Raw genomic sequence first — 18,988 nt, forward strand, 5'->3', positions numbered from 1 at the left:
CAGCTTCTGTTAGGTTGCTTACCACCATTTCGCTTAGTTCTTTTCTTGGGGTTCTGTTCTGTTCTTTCATTTGGGACCTGTTTCTTTGTCTCCTCATTTTGGCTGCCTCCCTGTGTTTGTTTCAGTGTATTACTTAATGAGAGGTATGGGGCTCGCTGAGACCAGATGCTGCTCGTTTGAAAGAATTTAGGAAAAACCTGAAGCAGGATCCAAGACCAGCCAATCCTATGGTTAAGCAAGTGGCAACAGCTTGGGTGGGCTTGAAAGCTGGGTGGGGCGGTGTGGGGCGGGGTGGGGCCTCAGGAGGTAACCAGGGCAGGGCTACCAGTGTGAGCCAGGTTGCTGGAGTCCCAGATATGGTGACTGTCTGCCCCCCCGGGAAGGGCTCACCAAAGGAACAAAGGCCTCTTACAGCAAGTTTGTCCCCAAGAAAGCCCCCTGTCCAGCCCTCGCTCCAGCGCCAAACAGCTCAGTTCTTCCCTGTATGTCTCTGGCACTCCTTGAGCTGCCTCCCCTCCAAGCTTAGAGGGAGTGAGTCCAATAAGTTCATGTGCGGGCCCTTTAAGGAGCTGCCCGGGACTCCAGCCGCTTCAGCTTCCCTGAGCCTCATTTTCTGCTGGTTTTTCCAGCCAGAAGTTATGGAGACTTCTCTTCCTGGCACTGGAACCCTGAGCAGGGCACCTGGTGTGGGACGGGGACCCCTCAGTCCTCAGGAAGGACCTTCCCAGCCGAGTTATCCTCCTGATTTTTATCCGCCACACTTGGGTGTGGGACCAGCCCGTCGTGCCACCGCCACCCCTCGCGCCTCCGCCCCTCCTACCAGTCTCGATGTGGCTGCTGCTTTAATTCCGTAGTTGTAGGACTTCCATTCAGCTTGATTTCAGGCGGTTTTGAATGATGGTTGTTCTGTCATTTAGTTGTAACTTTGATGTGGTTGTGGGAAGACGCGATACCGCATTTACCTACACCGCCATCTTGACCGGAAGTCCCAAATTTGTACTTCTTAATTCCTTTATCTTTTTCACCCATCCCCCCAACCCCCACCCATCTGGCAAGCAACAAAAAGTTCTCTTTATCTATGAGTCTGTTTCTGTTCTGCTTGTTCATTTTGTTTGTGGATTCAATTGTTGATAGATATGTATTAATTGCCATTTTATTGTTCATATTTTTGTTCCTCTTCACCTTCAAGAAGACCCTTTAACAATTCATATAATATTGGTTTGGTGATGATGAATTCCTTTAGTTTTTTCTTGTCTGAGAAACTCTTGATATGTCCATCGATTCTAAATGATAGCTTTGCAGGATAGAGTAATCTTGGTTGTAGGTCATTACTTTTCATCATCTTGAATATCTCTTGCCACTCCTTTCTGGCCTGTAAAGTTTCTTTTGAGAAATCAGCTGACAGTCTTATGGGACCTCCCTTTTAGGTAATGGACTGCTTTTCTCTCACTGCTTTTATTTCTGGACTTGTATGTCTGTTTTCTTCACCAAGTTATGGAAGTTTTATGTCATTATTGTTTCAAATAGGTTTTCAATTTCTTGCTCTCTCTCTTCTCTTTCAGGCACCCCTATGATGCAAATGTTGGCACACTTGAAGTTGTCCCAGAGGCTCCTTACACTATCCTCATTTTTTTTTTATTCTTTTTTCTTTTTGCTGTTCTAGTTGTGTGTTTTCCACTTCCTTATATTCCAAATCGATGGTTTGCTTCTTGGCTTTACCTACTCTACTATTGAATCTGTGTAAATTATTCTTTATTTCAGTCAGTGCATCCTTAACTTCTGACTGGCCCATTTTTATGTTGTTGATGTCCTCACTAAGTTCCTTGACGGTCTCATTAAGTCCCTTGGCTGTCTCACCAAGTTCCCTGTGCAACCTATAACCTGTGTTCTGAGCTCTACATCTGTTAGATTGCTTATCTCCATTTTGTTTAGTTCTTTTCCTGGAGTTTGGTTCTTTTCTTTCATTTAGTACATGTTTCTTTGTCTCTTCATTTTGGCTGCTTCCCTGTGATTGTTTCTATGTTTAGGCGGAGTGGCTGTGCCTCCTAGGCTTCATAGGGTGGCCTACTATTGTAGGTGTCTTGTAGGATCCAGTGTCACAATCTCCCTGACCACCCCATCTGTGCCCTTGTGGTGCACCCCTAGTGTGGACTGTACACCCTTCTCTTATAATTGAGCATTAATTGCTGTTGGCACGTCAATGGGAAGGGTTTACTCAGGCTGATCAGCTGCAAGGACTGATTGTACCCACAAGCCACTACCTTGGAGGATCAGCTATGTATGGGCCCACCACACAGAGCAAGACTTACTTCAACAGGGCTCTGGTACCACAGAGTCCACACATTGAGTGTGTCACTTGTGGAGGTGGTTAGGTGGTAGTGTTTCAATGTGGTCTGAAGCTGTCCACCAGGTGTGCAGGCTCTGGTGCAAGGTTAGCCACTGCCTGTGCTCTATCCACGGCCACCTGGCATAAGCTACAAAGTGAACTGCAGATGGCTGCTTCTTGTGCTGGGCTTAGAGGTGACCAGGAAAAGCCAAGTTGTGAACCAAGGCTAGTTACTTCTAGTGCCAGGCCTGGGCCACTTAATGAGTGGTTGCACGGGCCCCTATGGATCCCTGGCTTCCCACCGCTCTTGTGGGCAGCTGTACTGCACAGGGCCCTATGGAGCCCCCAGTCCGCCGCTGGTGACTGGGGAGTGTTGCTGCCCAGTGGGGTTCAGCTCCTGCTCAGCCTTAGCTGTAGTTTTTGGGGGTGGTTCTCTGCTGCTGGTCTGTGCTTCTGTTGCCTGGGGATGGATGTCTGCTCCCCAGCCTCTTTTGCTGGAGGTGTATCTTGACTCTGATTGGGCTGCGACTGCAGGGGATGGTGCTGGGCTCCCGGCCATTTGCGGTTTCTGCAACCAACACCTTGACCATTCCACTACTGTGCACTGGTCTGTGTTGACACAGGGTGTCCACTGGTCCAATAGTGCCAGGTGCACTGGTGGACTCAGGTACCAGATGCTGCTTGTTTGAGATATTTTAGGAAACTCTGAAGCAGGATCCAAGACAGGCCAATTCTATGGTAAAGCCTTTGGAAACAGCTTGGGTGAGCCCAAAAGTTGGGTGGGGGGAAGCCTCGGAATCACCAGGGTGGGGCCAACAGTGTGAGCCAGGTTGCTGGAGTCCCAGATATGGCAACTGTCTGCCTGCCCTGTGGGGGAAGGGCTCACCAAAGGAACAATGGCCTCCACCAGCATGTCTCTCCAGGAGAAAACTGCCCCTCCAGCCCTTGTCTGAAGGCCAAACAGCTCAGTTCTTCCCTGTTCTCTGGTGCCCCTCAAGCTGCCTCCCCTCGGAGCTCAGAGGAAGCAGGTCTGAGTAAGTCTGTGTGGGGGCCCTTTAAGAGGAACTCCTGGGGCTTCCGCAGCCTCAGCTTCCCTCTGCCTCAGTTCCTGCTGGTTTTCCAGCCAGAAGTTATGGAGACTTTTCTTCCTGGCACTGGGACCCTGAGCTGGGCACCTGGTGTGGGACAGGGACCCCCTCACTCCTCAAAGAGGGCCTTCACAGCTGAGGTGACTCTCCTGGTTTTTATCTACCACACATGGGTGTGGGACCAGCCCGTCCGCACCTCCGCCCCTCCTACCAGTCTCAATGTGGTGGCTTCTTTAATTTTGTAGGACTTCCATTCAGCTAGATTTTAGGCAGTTCTGAATGATGGTTGTTCTGTAGTTTAGCTGTAATTTTGATGTGGTTGTGATACTGCATTTACCTACACCGCCATCTTGACCCACCTCTCTACCCTGATCTTTACTATTTTCTTCCTTCTACTTACCCTGGGTTTTTCTTTTTGTTCTCTTTCTAATTCTTTAAGTTGTAGGGCTAGATAGTTTATTCAAATTTTTATTGTTTTTTGAGGTAGGCCTATAATGCTATGAACTTCCCTCTCAAGACTGCTTTCACTGTGTCCCATATATTTTGTGTTGTTGTGCGTTCATTTCCATTAGTTTCCTGGAAGTTTTTTATTTCTTTCTTGATCTCTATGGTAACCAGTTCATTGTTTAATAACATACTATCTCGCCTCCATGTGTTTAAATGTTTTTGAGTGTTTTTATTGTAATTGATTTCTAATGACATTGTGGTCTGAAAGTTTAGTGACATTGTGATCTGAGAAGATGCTTTATATGATTTCAATCTTCTTGAACTTGTAGAGATTGAGTTTGTGTTCTAACATGTGGTCTGTCTTTGAGAATGTTCCATGTGCACTTGAGAAAAATGTATATTGTGGAGCTTTGGGGTGAAATGTTCTATAATATCAATTAAATCCAGCTGATCTAGTGCATCGTTTAGGGTCTCTGTTTCCTTGTTAATTTTTTTCTAGATGATATATCCAGTGATGTCAGTGGGGTGTTAAAGCCCTCTACTATGATTGTATTGTTGTCAATCTCTACCTTGATGTCCTCCAGAAGTCTTTAAATATGCATTTGTGCTCCTGTATTCAGTGCATATATGTTTAGCCGGGTTAAATTCTCTTGTTGGATCAAACGATTTAATATTATGTAATGACCTTCTCTGTCTCTTATTATGGCCTTCATTTTTAATATATGAGCATAGTTACACCAGCTTTTTTTTCATTTCCATTTTTCATGGAAAAAAAATTTCTATCCCTTTGCTTTCATCCTGTGTGAGTCTTTTGTTCTTAGGTAGGTCTCTTGTAAGCAGCATATATATGGGTCATGTTTGTTTATCCAATCAGCTACCTATGTCTTTTTATTAGAACTTTTGAGCCATTTACATTTAAGTTATTATTGATAGGTGTTTATTTGTTGCCATTTTTATTCTTTATGCCTGTGTTCCTTTCTCTCTCTATTTCTTCTTCTTCTTCCAACAGTCCCTGAAGCATTTCTTGCAATGCTTGTTTGGTGGTAGTAAATTCCTTTAGCTTTTTTATTTCTTGGTCTCTGAAGATCTTTATTTCACCTTCAATTTTGAATGATAGCCTTGCTGGATAGAGTAATCTTGGATTCAGAGTCTTACTTTTTATTACATTATATACTTCTTGTCACTCTCTTCTGGCCTGCAGTGATTCTATTGAAAAATCAGCTGACAGTAATGGAAGCTCCTTTATTGGTTACTTTCTGCCTTTCTTTTGCTGCCTTTAAGACTCTTACTTTGTCTTAAACATTTGCCATTTTAATTATAATGTGTCTAGGTGTGGGTCTTTTTGGGTTCATCTTGATTGGGATTCCCTGTGTTTCTTGGACTTGTGTGATTTTTTCCTTCACCAGGTTAAGAAAGTTCTCAGTCATTATTTCTTCAAAGAGGTCCTCTATTTCTTTCTCTGATTCTTCTCCTTCTGGTATCCCTATGATGCGAATGTTGTTATGTTTTGTATTGTTCCAAAGCTCCCTTAAACTCCTGCTTTTTAAGATTTCCACCCCCCATTTGCTGCTTTAATTGTGTGTTTTTTTGCTACCTTGTTGTCTAACTCACTGATTCAGTCTTCAGCGTCTTCTAATCTGTATTGAATCTTTCTAAGTTATTTTTTATATTAGCTATGTCATTCTTCATTTTCACTTGATTTTTATTCATAGCTTCTATCTCTTTTTTATGCTGGTGCAGTTCTCATTAAGTTGCTTGTAATTCTCACTAAGTTGTTTGAGCACCCTTAAAACCATTGCTTTGAACTCTTTGTCTAACAAATTGCTTGCCTCCATTTCATCTGGTTCCTTTTCCGGTGATTCCTCCTTTTCTTTCCTTTGGGGGTTGTTTCTTTGTCTCAACATTTTTGGCATTTTGGTGGTTTGGGGCCAGGTGAGTTGTACTGGGAAGCTTAGGCAGGTTAGTGTGTATCAAATAAGACTGCTTGCCTCCCAGTTTTGCTGTGGTGGCCTCCTTGTGGGACCGAGTTGGGTAGTCTCCTTGGTTTTTTGAGCTGGAAACTCTAAGAATAAACCTTGTGTGGGTTATGTGGGCTTTCCTGTTGAATTTAGGTCTATACTGACATTGTATTTTTATGGGTAGGCTCAGCCCTCAGGGTTGTTGACTATGAATCTCAATCCTGACCCTGTCATGCCAACTTGGATCTGCTATTTATAGAGTTCACTGGATTTTGCTCTAATATTATTAGATGTTTTCCCTTGGCTTGTGGGTCCTTGTCTTCTTAGGCAGTTCACTGGTACAGGCCAATGTGAATTGCTGTCCCTGTCTTGCCCTGGGTCTCCTGGCTGAATCCCTTGCACGGCAGGATCCTAGGTAGTGCAGTGGATGAGGCTTCTCTAGCCCAGAGGTTGGGTCAGCTAGGTATGCCACTTGAATATATTTGTTCTGGGCTGCTTCCCTCCCCCTGTCCCCCATGGCACTAGGCTCCTCTGGTTGTCAGATACAGTCAGGATTATTTAAACATATTTGCAATGGGGGGTGGTGCCTGTAGCTTTTAAGAGGGGTAGGCAGTCTCTTCCTCTCATTCCAATACCTCAGCTCTGCCTAGGTTGCTGGTATTCCCTGGTCACCACTCCAAGCAGGGGAGGATAGAAAAAAAAGGAGTCTTTCAGCACAGCTGGCTATTACTAGGCAGGGCTCTGCCCAGGCTCCCATTGGCTGTATGTCCGACTCTCCAGCTCCACCAAACCTAGCCATTGGGGTTCTGATTTCTAGCCCAGGGCTATTCCATGGAGTGGGGGGAGGGTGGCTGCCTCCTTTTTGCTTGAGGTTGGGAGAAACACACCCCTTTCCTTGGGCACTCTGGCTATCCCCCATCAAAGTTCTTTAAGTGAATACTCGGTCCCTCAGATTCACTGCTGTATGATCTATTCAGACCCCTCCTCAGGTCTGCATTTTGCTTTGTGGCCCCTCCAGTGCCTACAATCAGGGCGAGCTTCCAGTCTAGTGTTATAACCATGCACTCTCTTTTAACCTTGGATAGTGCTGAGTCCCTCCAGTGAGCTGAATCACCTCTGATTCCCACTGTCTGGTGTGACACAGGCTCCCCTTCCCTTCTGTGTTGCTCTTGTTTGGGGATCACAGTGTGGGGCTGAGACCAGGGGGCAGGAGCTGTGCTGCCGCATCTTCCCTCCACCTTCACCGCTATGCTAGGCAGCTGTGAGAGTTTGCTCACCCACTCCACATCTTCTCCTGTCCCCTCTCTGCACTCCCACTCACGGTATTCCCAATAAACTATTTTCAGGTGATTTTTTAAGTCAAATGTTCTGCAGTTTAGCCTCAAGTCCAGTCCCTGTGTTAGGAGCAAGTAGACAGAACTTCCTTAGGCTTCAGTCATCTTGGCCTTAATTTTTATGTGTTGTTCCACATAGCACATAATCATCAATGAAAGGAATTCTATGACTATGACTTTTCTTGAACTAACATTCCTGAATACTAAAATCTAAAATTTTACTTAATTTAAAACAGAAAAAAATTTGTTCTGTTTAATATTACCATCTCAGACTTAACTAAGTGGTAGTCTCTCAGGAACTTTCAACAGTATTTACTCTTAGGCTGCACAGAAATACTAGGATAACAATGATAAATCAGGGTGGCAATTAATAATGAAACATGTTTCAAGAATTGTGTCAGGTGCAAAGATTGATATTGGCATTATCTTTAACTATTCTCTTTTTACCGTGCCAACTAGCCAGGGTCTGATTATCTGTGTGTCATCAAAATGTTTCTCCTCTAATAAAAAGTGTTGTCTAGAATCTTTCTAAGAATGCAACAAATCCATCAATTGGAAACAAAGTTGTTTTTAAGTTTCATAGGAGAGAAATACATTAAGAAACATCACTGCATACTGTATGAAATATGTATGCTTCTCTATGTACTATGCTAAGGCTTACTTTTCAAATTTATAAGGTCTTGTTAAAAATATGTTTTTAAGTATACTATTGGAAATACAAACTATAATATTGAGGCAGGATTGTAAGAAGCTAGGAAAATTCTTTGGCAAGTGGAATGGGGAAACAGACAGATTGCTGAACAACTTGCCAAACAATTTACAACCAGATGATAAATTATAAAGTCTTATCTTACACATTCTAGACAATGCTGGAGCAGACCCACCTCAGTACTGGTCCCTCTTCAGTGACATTCTTTGAAGGTAAAACTGATCAGAGAATGACCTATATACTCATTCTGATGAATCAACATATTAAAGGAAACACCTGGAATGCTGAGTGAATACTCTATTGAGATCTCAGGAGATCTCTCCTAAAATCCCCACCTTTAGAAAACAGATAAAAACCCTTAAGACAAAGGACTCAGCACACACACTCTCTCCAGAGTATGTGTCTTCAGGCATGTATCTTTTCTTTTTTTCTCCTAAGCTCTAAGGGCTCCCATGAAACTTGCAACCAGGGAAGAAGTGGGCAGCAACAGATCATCCCAGGCTAACCCCGAACCTATCTCTCTCCAAGGGCTCTCCTTTTGCCTCTATAACTTGTTTCCTGAGTGCAGGCTGCCCAGCTGACTTACTTCTGCCTCTGCAACTTTCTTTCTAAAAATCCAAGGCAGCTCTTTAAGCCACCAGCACAACTCTTCTCTTCAAGTGTACTTTCACTTTGCATGTTAAATAAACTTCCTCTTGCTCTACATTTCTGGGGTCTGAATGTTCTTTTGCCAGACTCAAGAACCAAGAGCCAACATCACCAGTAACAATATGAAGATACTGTTTTTATGTTTCAATAGAATCTCTTTTCTGTTTTTATATAATTGATAAAATATTAGCAATATGTATCTGGTAAAGCAATGCTATGACTTTATTTCTGAGTCAGTTCCTGTCAAAGTGTCCATTTTGTCAGACTGAAGAACTGCTATATGAAAATGGAAACAATATGTTTGAAATGAGGTGATCCACTACATTGTCTCTACAAAGCTTTCATCTGTTTTTGGAATGTGAACACTGATGTGATAAATTACATTTTATGTTAATTCCAAGAATTCATATTGCCTTATATTTTCCACTAAAATATTATCATTTTGTGATTTTGTAAAAGTATGCAATAACTTTCTCTTCTCAGAGATAAAAAGTATTAAGCTAAGTTAAAAAAAAAAAAAGACATGTTTTAGTGGTGCATCACAGAGTCACACCTTATGAAATACATTTAAAATTTTGGCTTTCTCTTCCAAACCTTATATTACAACTTCATGAATTTTATTACAATAGTTATTATAAATATAATGCTTTCTCTAAAACCCTCAAACTCAATAATTACTATTCAAACTAAAAGTGTACAGTGAGATAAGTATCTTGCTGATTTGTGAAAAGTTATGGTTTTATATTTGGAAATATGTAAAAAAATCAAGTAAGTAAAAAATAAACTAAAAACACCAAAAGGTATTTGGTAAATAATTATCAATGGATAGTCCTAGAATAAAAATCTTTCAGAATTGTCATAAGTATTTTTTCTGGGTAAAATTATACAGCACGGGCAAAAGTAAGTTTACAGTTGTTCATATGAAAAATAATACAATAATTAATAAAAATACAAGAATAAACTATTTCACATACTCATAACTATCAATCTCCTTTACCCCCACCCTGTACAATTATCATACTTTGTTTTTAATTGCTCAGTCCTTCATTTTCTGTATTTTTTAATATAGAGGTCCCAATAAAAAACACTGATCTTAGTGTCTTTCCTCCAAATATAATAAATATTTGCGCTAAAAGAATCCTGTTAAACCAAATGCTTCCTGTAGTGTAGTCATTTTAAGTTTTGCCTTAATTGTTTAATTAAAGATGGTTCCCCTTTATTACCAGAATAAAAAATAGGAGTGGAAAAGTTTGCACTTCAGAAAAATTTATAGCTACTGCCATAATCATTCTGTTTGACAGACCCCTGCAAACCTCAGTGATTTATCAATCATTAATTCTCCCAGGTCTGAGAATCTGTGAGCTGGGGTTTGCCTGATCCTTAGAAGAGAGTCTTTGCTTAAGGCTGAATTAGTGAGAAAGCTCTCCTTCTGACAGCATATCTGTGATTTTGTTTTGTTCTTCTAAGTCTCTCATCTTCCTCACACCAGCTGGCTAGCCTGGGAATGTCCTCCTCAAGAAAATAGCAGAAGTGAAAGAGATGATGGCCTACTACACACGTGTTTTTAAAACCCCTACTTTCATCACGACTAGTCATATCCTATTGGCTAAAGCACACAAGACTGGGTCTAGACTCAAGAGGCAAAAACTACACTATGCCCTTATGAAGAGGATTGGGAAGTTATATAACAAGAAAACAAGTGTACACACATGAAGAATTGGGTCAATAATGTTATCTACCAATATAGTATTGGAAGACATTGTCTCAACCCTTAAATTAGCTATAATTTTAAAGACATCTGTTTTGATCATAAAAACATAGACATTATGAATAGATTTATCAAAACATTAAAGATACTCTGTATTAAAAATATTCCCTTAAATGTTAAACTAAAGCCATTGTAAGAAATGAAAGATTTGAGCATATTTGGTATTATAGAGTATTACAAAATAAAAAGTATAAAGTTGCATATTTCCTTTTAATTATCCTTTACATACAGCTTTTCACGTGCCTATCTCATAAAATTATTTCCTCAATAAACACTATATTTATTATTTGACCAAGTAACAATTTTAATTTATGATCTCTTAACACATTCTTTATTAAAATAAGACTAATACTTTTTTCTCTTTCCAGTTTTAAAATATTAATAATCTGTTTCTAATTCTTCTTTTATCTCTGGATTTAGTGACCCTAATTTCCATGTAAATCAGTGTTTCTGAAACCCTATTACATATTAGAATCACCAGAGGAGCTTTAAAAACAAACAAACAAACAAACAAACAAATAAAAACACACTAATGCCCAGGACACAATCTCCGAAATTCTCATTTAATTGGGTTGGGTGAGGCTAGAGTGGCATCATTCTTTAAAAAATTGCCTAGATGATTCTCATGAATGGCCAGAATTGAAAAACAATTATTTAACCTCAAATCTAGTGTATAAAACTCTTTAAATCTTTTGTTTGTAAATATACAATGACATGAATAGAATTGCCAAATTAAAGAAGAGAGAGAATGTAATATCTTAGCCATCTGAATAGTTCAGGGTGGCTTTGGATTTAACTTGACAAAGATCTTTTTTCTGTGCGAGTGCCATTCTTAATGCAATCTTATCATTATTAAAAGACTGCAAGTAACTCCTGTATTTGAGACATATACCTCTTCATTCATATTCAATAAAAAGAGGACATCTTTTACCCTCAGTTATTGAAGAATGTACTCCCTTTTATTTAAATCATTTGCCCTCACCCTGACTAGTGTGATTCAGTTGGTTGGATATCCTCCCATACACCAAAAGGTTGCTGTTTTGGTTCCTCCTCTGGCCACATGCCTGGGTTGCATGTTCAATCCCCAGTAGGGGATATATGCAGTGGGGCTGATTGATGTTTCTCATGTTGATGTTTCCCTCTCTCTCTCTCCCTCTCCCCTGTTCTCTCTCTAAAAATCAATTTTATAAAATCTTTAAAAATTTAAAACAAATAAATAAATCATATAACCTTCCCTAAATCAGTTACTCTAGTCAAAACATGAAATTTTTGATTGAGGCTTGAATCTCATATCTTATCCAAGGTTAAGAGTACAAGCAGCCTCCCCTAAATATAAGTAAACAAACTCTGACCCTCTGTTTTCATGGATTAAAGAGAATGATCTAAGGACAGAAATTAGTCAACTCTTTATATTCACATTTGTAATTAATAGGAGGTAGAGCATTTATTTATTTGTTATATATTATTATATATAATTTATATTATACAGGGACATCATTCTAAATAAGGAAACAAGATAATATTAAAATATGCAGGAATTATAAATTGCTGTAATACCAAAGTGTTAACACTAAATACTGGATTACAAAAGAAAGTCCAATAAAATTAATTTGCCTGTCTGGCCATCAGTCAGATATATATATTCAGAAAAATCATAAAAAGGAAAAAGCTCTTTGAAACTATTTTTGGGTTCTTTCTAAATAATAATCACAGCTGGTACCACATGCAGTTTAAAATAGAGTCCAAATGACTACTGATTGACTGTTGTAATGGAATTCACAAAGCACAAGTAATCAGGAAATAAAAAAAATCAGAGTTTGCCATGCATGGAGTTTAATAAAGTGCAAAATTGGCAGCTCTCAACTTGTTTTAGTGCATGAATCCAAATAAGAATATTATGGGTGATTTTGATACTCAGTTATAAATTCCTTATACGTGATTTAAAAAGTATGTAAACATAGGAATAATCAGGACACAAGTGTCCAATAACCTGATAGATTCCATTGTTTCTAACATGAAAACATCTTAAAATTGTTTTAATAATTTAGTCTAGGTTTTATTTACACAGTTCTAGAAAAATATATTTATTGTTTTCATGTAAGTTTTGATAAATTATATAGGGAGATCTTTCCATGTAAATATGCCTAATTATATATTTTCAATGGTAGTCTTAAGTTAAAATACACTTTTCAGAAAAAGAAATGAAAATTACATTTAGTTATAAATGTTGGCAAATGTTAGGTAGGTAATACCTTTGATAAGAATTTGATAAGTTTATGGATATTTAAAAATTAATTATTCAAAAATGAAACTTATTTGTCCTATAATTTAAAACACATCCAAATAATTAACTTACTTTATACTTAATGAGAATATAAATATACTTAGAAATTATAGTTCTGAATATTTAATTAAAAATGGATTTCTAGCTTATTTTCCTAACCAAGAGTTTAAAATTTTAACAAGTGGTAAGATTATTAAACAGTTTATGAGAACTCTACAAAACAGTATAAATGGTAATTAAATATAAGAAGAAAATAAAATGTATTATAAGACCAAATGAAACTCTAAGTTGATGAAATTGAAAACAAAAACAAATAAATAATGAGAGAGAGTACAAGTCAAAACAGCAGAACAGAGTGTGATAAAGCATAGGATCTTATACATATTTAAATTTCACAGGGAAAGATTTCAGCAACTGTTTAAGATTTTTGAAATCTAAACTCAATCGTTTTCAGTTTTATGCTATTCTCCCAAAATTTAATAGTTTGACTCATTAAGTGATGTATCTGGGAATATGATTATTAATGATGTGCATACACTTAACGCATATTTTATTAAGTGCCTACTGTATGCGAGATGCTCTTCTAGGCCACTGGGAATAGTGTTGAAAAAATTAAAAACATATATAAAATATCTTAACCTCCTGGAGCTTATATTACAGTGAGGGAGTGAGACCAAAAAAAAGTGAGTTCTATGGTATATTAGATGTTACAAGTATTTACAAAATAATTAAGCTGGGGAGGAAAATATAAAGTGTTGGGAGAGGGGTTGGTATTGAAAAGTTATATGGCAAGACCCGGGAGGAAGTTACCGAGAAGGTGACATGAGTATGTCCTCCCAGTAGTGGGCCTGGTATGCTTGTGTTTGTGGAACAAAGAGGCCTTTTGATTATATGTGCAATTAGATGTGTAAGGGGAAAAGAAAAGTAATGAGAGATGAATTCAGAGAGGTAATTTGGGGCCTGCTCATGTAGACTCTTCTAGGTCATTCAGAGATTTGGCTTTCACTCTGAGTGAAATGGGACACCAAGGAGGGTTTTGAGCAGAGGAGCATATCCTTTAAATATTTAGAATTCTCTAATGAAACTACCTGGGATTGAAGATTTCTTTTTTGGGTTATTTTTATATACATATTCAATTTTGTTAATAATTTTAGGGCTATTCAAATGACTCATTTCATATAAAATTGCTGTTGTAGTTTATACTTTTTGAGGAACTGGCTCATTTCCTCTAAGTTGTCTAATGTATATCTGTAGAGTTCTTTAGAGTATTCCCTTATCATTTTGTTGTCTGTAATGACACCCTGTTTCATTCCTGAATTTAGTAATTATGACTTCACTCTGTTTCCTCTGTTTATTTTGATAGTGTTTTGTCAATTGTAGTAATATTTTCAATGAGCCAGCTTTTTGTTTCAATATTTTTCTGGTTTTTTTCCCCCTGTTTCAGTTTCATTGATTATTTTCATCATTATTTTTTACCTTCTGCCTGCTTTGAGTTTATTTTGCTCTTTTATTTTCTAGTTTCTTGAGTAAGGGAATAAAATTATTGTTTGGTATTTTTTCTCTTTTCTAATGTAACCAACCATTTAGTGCTATGAATTTCCCTCTCAGCACTACTTAAGCTGCATTCCACAGATTTTTGTATATTGTATTTTAATTTTTGCTCTGTTTTATATATTTTATTTTTTTATTTATTATTATTTTTTTTTATCCTCACCCGAGGACATTTTTCCATCCTTTATTCAGGTAGAGTGGGAGGGAGAGAGAATAGAGAGAGAGAGAAACATCGACATGAAAGGAACACATCGAGTGGCTGCCACCCGCACAACCGACCAGGGCCGGGGACAAACTGCAACCGAGGTACATGCCCTCAGCGGGAACCGAACCCGGGTCTCTCTGGACCACAGGCCGACGCTCCAAACACTGAGCCAAACCGGCCAGGGCTGTTTTATATATTTTAAAGACTATTTTTTAGAACAGTTTCAAGTTTACAACAAAAGTAAATAGGAAGGTACAGAAATTTCTCATTATCTCATGTCCCCAAACCTGCACAGCCTCCCTCATTATCAACATCATTCATCAGAATAACATGTTTATTTATTTACTTATTTTTGCCAAGGATAAGCCTACCTTGATACAGCATGGTAACTGAAAGTCTATTATTTACCTTAGATTTTATTCTTGGTATTGTATAATTGATGGGTTTTGACAAATGTGTGTTAAATATATTTTTATGTTACCCTTGACATTTCCTTTTGGATACATGGATTAAGGAGAACTGTGTTTTTTAGTTTCCAAGGGTAAAAAGGTCCTCATTTTTTTGTTATAAAAATTTAGATTTATTGAATTCTGATCATGGAACATACTCTTCATTATTTATTTTCTTTTAACTTTGTCTAAGGTTTTTTCATGGCCCAGAATATGGTTTATCTCACAGACATTTATAAAGAATGTGTGTCTTCTGCTGTTCTTGGATTGGGGTACTCTATAAATATTGATTAGATACTATTGGTTAGTACAGTGTTAAAGTCTTCTATATTCTTTCATTCTTCATCAGCAATTGTGGATTTATTTACTAATTTTTTGTTCTATCTGTTTGTGCTTCACATTATTTTTCAGCACTATTATTTAGTGCCTACATATTTAGGACTCCCCTGTCATTTCGATGGATTTATCCTTTTACTATTATGTAATGTACCTTTCTTTCCCTGGTAATTTTCTTTGCTCTAACATCAATTTTATGTAACATCAATATAGCTATGCTTTCTTTCTTTCTTTGTCAATTACAATTGACTTTCAATATTTTTTGTATTAGTTTTAGGTGTACAGCGTTGTGTTTAGACAATTATATAATTTATGAAGTGATTCCCCTGATAAGTCTAATAGCCACCTGGTACCATACATAGTTATTACAATATTATTGACTGTATTCCCTATGCTGTACTTTATATCCCCATTACTGTTTTGTAACTACCAATTTGTACTTCTTAATCCCTTTACTTTTAGTGCCCAGCTCCCCAATTCTCCCCCCATCTGGCAACCCATCAATTTGTTCTCTGTACCTATGAGTCTGTTTCTGCTTTCTTCACTTATTTTGTTTCTTGGATTCCCCATATAAGTAAAATCATAAGGTGTTTCTTTGTCTGACTTATTTCACTTAGAATAATACCTTCTAGGTCCATCCATGTTGCAAATGGTAAGATTTCATTCATTAATTTTTTTAAATTATTTTTTAATCCTCATGAGGTTTTTAAATTATTATTATTGATTTTACAGAGAAAGGAAGCAAAAGGGAGAGAGAAAGATCAATTGGTTGCCTCCCGTAAGTGCCCTGACCAGGATTGAGCATGCAACCTGCGTATGTGCCCTGACCAAGAATCTAACCCATAATATTTTGGTATACAGGATGATGCTCCAGCTAACTGAGCCACGCTGGCCAGGGCAAGATTTCATTCTTTTTTATAGCCAAGTAATATTCCATTGTCTGTATATATCACATCTTTCTTTTTTAAAAATGCTTTTATTGATTTTTTTTAGAGAGAGAGAAAGAAACATAGATGGTAGAGAGAAACATTGATGAGCTGCCTCATGCACGACCCTTACTGGGGATGGAACTTGCAACCTGGGCATGTGCCCTGACCAAGAATCAAACCAGGACCTCTCAGTCCATGAGACAGTGCTCAATCCACTGAGCCACACCCCCTGGACTATACCACATCTTTAACCAATCATCTATTGATGGGGAACTTAAGTTGATTCCATATCTTGACTGCTATAAATAATGCTCTAATGTGCATAGGGGTGCATATATCTTTTCAAATTAGTGTTTCTTTTGATTAATGTTTGCATAGTATACTTTTTTTTCATCTTTTCACTGTCAAACTACATATATAGACACACCTTGAAGATTTTGAGGTCTCAGTTCCAGACCACCAAAATAAAATGCATATTTCAATAAAGCAAGTCACACAAATTTTTTGGTTTCCCATGCACATAAAAGTTTTGTTTCCACCATACTCTAGTTAAATGAATATACAATAACTTTGTCTTTAAAAAAACCAATAGACATACCTGAAATAAAATACTTTATTGATAATAAATAATAAAAATCACTTGAGCCTTTAGCTAGTAGTAATCTTTTTGCTAGTGGAGGGTGGTGCCTCAATGTTGGTGGCGGCTGACTACTTAGGATGGTGGTTGCTATAGTTTGAAGTAGATGCTGCACTTCTTAAAACAAGACAACAGTGTAGTTTGCCACAAAGATTGCTTCTTCCTTTCATGAATGATTTCTCTGTAGCATGTGATGCCATTTAATAACATTTTACCCACAGTAAAATTTCTTTTAAATCAGATTCAGTCCTCTCAAAGCATGCCTCTGTTTTATCATAAGTTTATGTAATATTATAATTATTTTGAACAATCTTCACAGCATCTTTACCTAGAAGTAGATTTCATCTCAATGGAAATAATTTCTTTGCTTATTCATAAGAAGTAACTCCTAATCCATTAAAGTTTTTACCATGAGATTGTAGCAATTTAGTGACATTCAGGCTCAATTTGAAATGCTAGTTCCTTTGTTGTTTCCACATCTGTTGTAACTTTCTCCACTGAAGTCTTGAGGTCTAAAAGTCATCCATGAGGATTGGAGTCAACTTCTCCCCAAATCCTAAATGTTTATATTCTGACTTATCCCCATGAATTGCAAATATTCTTAATGGCATCTAGAATGGTGAATCCTTTCCAGAAAGTTTTCAATTGACTTTGTTCACATCCATTAGATAAATTACTATACTATTTATGGTAGCTATAGCCATATGAAAGTATTTCTTAAGTAATAAGAGTTGAATGTCAAAATTTCTCCTTCATCCATGGACTGCAGAGTGGATGCTGTGTTAGCAAGCATGAAAGTGACATGAATAGTATTATACAATTCCATCAGAGCTTTTGGATTACTATGTGCATTGTCAATAAACAGTATACAGTGATACCTCGGTTCTCGAACGCCTTGGTTTTCGACCAAATCAGGATTCGAGAAACTTTTGTCTCGGAATCCGAACAAATATTTGGAACTCGAACTTCCGAGTTGAGCCGAATGGCGTTCATTCGGCCCAGCGCGCCTTGCTTGCGTCATCAGTGTGAGTGCAGAGAGAGAGTCACGCTTTGTGGAGTCCGCTTTCCTATTGGGTTTCATTGCTTCGGTTCTCGAACAATTCGGTTCTCGACCATCCTCCTGGAACGAATTATGTTCGAGAACCGAGGTATCACTGTATCTTGAAAAGAATCTTTTTGTTTTAGCAATAGGTCTCACAAGTGGGCTTAAACTATTCAGTAAACTGTGTTGTAAACAGATGTGTTGTCATGCAGGCTTTGTTGTTCCACTGTGGAGCAGAGGCAGAGTAGATGGAGCGTTATTCTTAAAGGCCCTAGGATTTGGGGAATAGTAAATGAGCACTGGCTTCAACTTAAATTAACCAGCTGTGTTAGCCTCTAATGAGAGAGTCCGCCTGTCCTTTGAAGCTTTGAAGTCAGGTGTTGGCTTCTCCTCTCTAGCTATGAAGGTCTTACATGGCATCTTCTTCCAGTATAAGGCTGTTTTATACACAATGAAAATCTGTTGTTTAGTGTAGCTACCTCCATTAATTATTTTAGCTAGATCTTCTGAATAGGTTGGAACTTCTACATCATCACTTGCTACTTCACCTGTCCTTTCATTTTATGTATTTAGCTTTTTTTTTTTTCCCCCTTAAACATCATGAGCAAACCTCTGCTAGATTCCAACTTTTCTTTCTGCAGCTTCCTCAGCTCTGTGAGCTTTCACAGAATTGAAGGGAGTTAGGGTCTGCTCTGGAATAAGCTTTGAATTAAGAGAATGTTGTGGCTGGTTTGATGGTCTATCCAGACCACTAAAATTGTCTCCATATCAGCCATAATGCTGTTTACATTTTTATTATTAGTCTGTTCACTAAGGTAGCACTTTTAATTCCCTTCAAGAACTTTTCCTTCGCATTCACAACTGGGAGAGACCAGCTTTCACCTCGCTCAGCTCTTGACATGCCTTCCTCACCCAGCAGAGTAATTTCTAGCTTTTGATTTAAAGTGAGAGACACGTGACTCTTCCTTTTCCTTGAATATTTAAAGGCCGTTGTGGGGTTATTAATTGAACTACCTTCAATATTTTTGTATCTCAGGAAATAGAGAAGCTCGAAAAAGAGAGAGAGATGGTAAAACTGGCTGTTCGGTACAGCAGTCAAAACACACATATTAGTTGACTAGGTTTGCCATCTTATATGAGCATGGTTGATGAAGCACCAAAACAATTACAATAGTGGCATTAAAGACCATTGATCAGCCCTTTTCAGGTTTGCTCAGAGGTTAGAATGTCAGCCCATAGACCTAAGAGTTGCAGGTTTGATTCTGGTGAAAGGCACA

This window comes from Molossus molossus, unplaced genomic scaffold, assembly GCF_014108415.1.
Source record: "Molossus molossus isolate mMolMol1 unplaced genomic scaffold, mMolMol1.p scaffold_m16_p_7, whole genome shotgun sequence".
In the NCBI taxonomy this organism is placed as follows: Eukaryota; Metazoa; Chordata; class Mammalia; order Chiroptera; family Molossidae; genus Molossus; species Molossus molossus.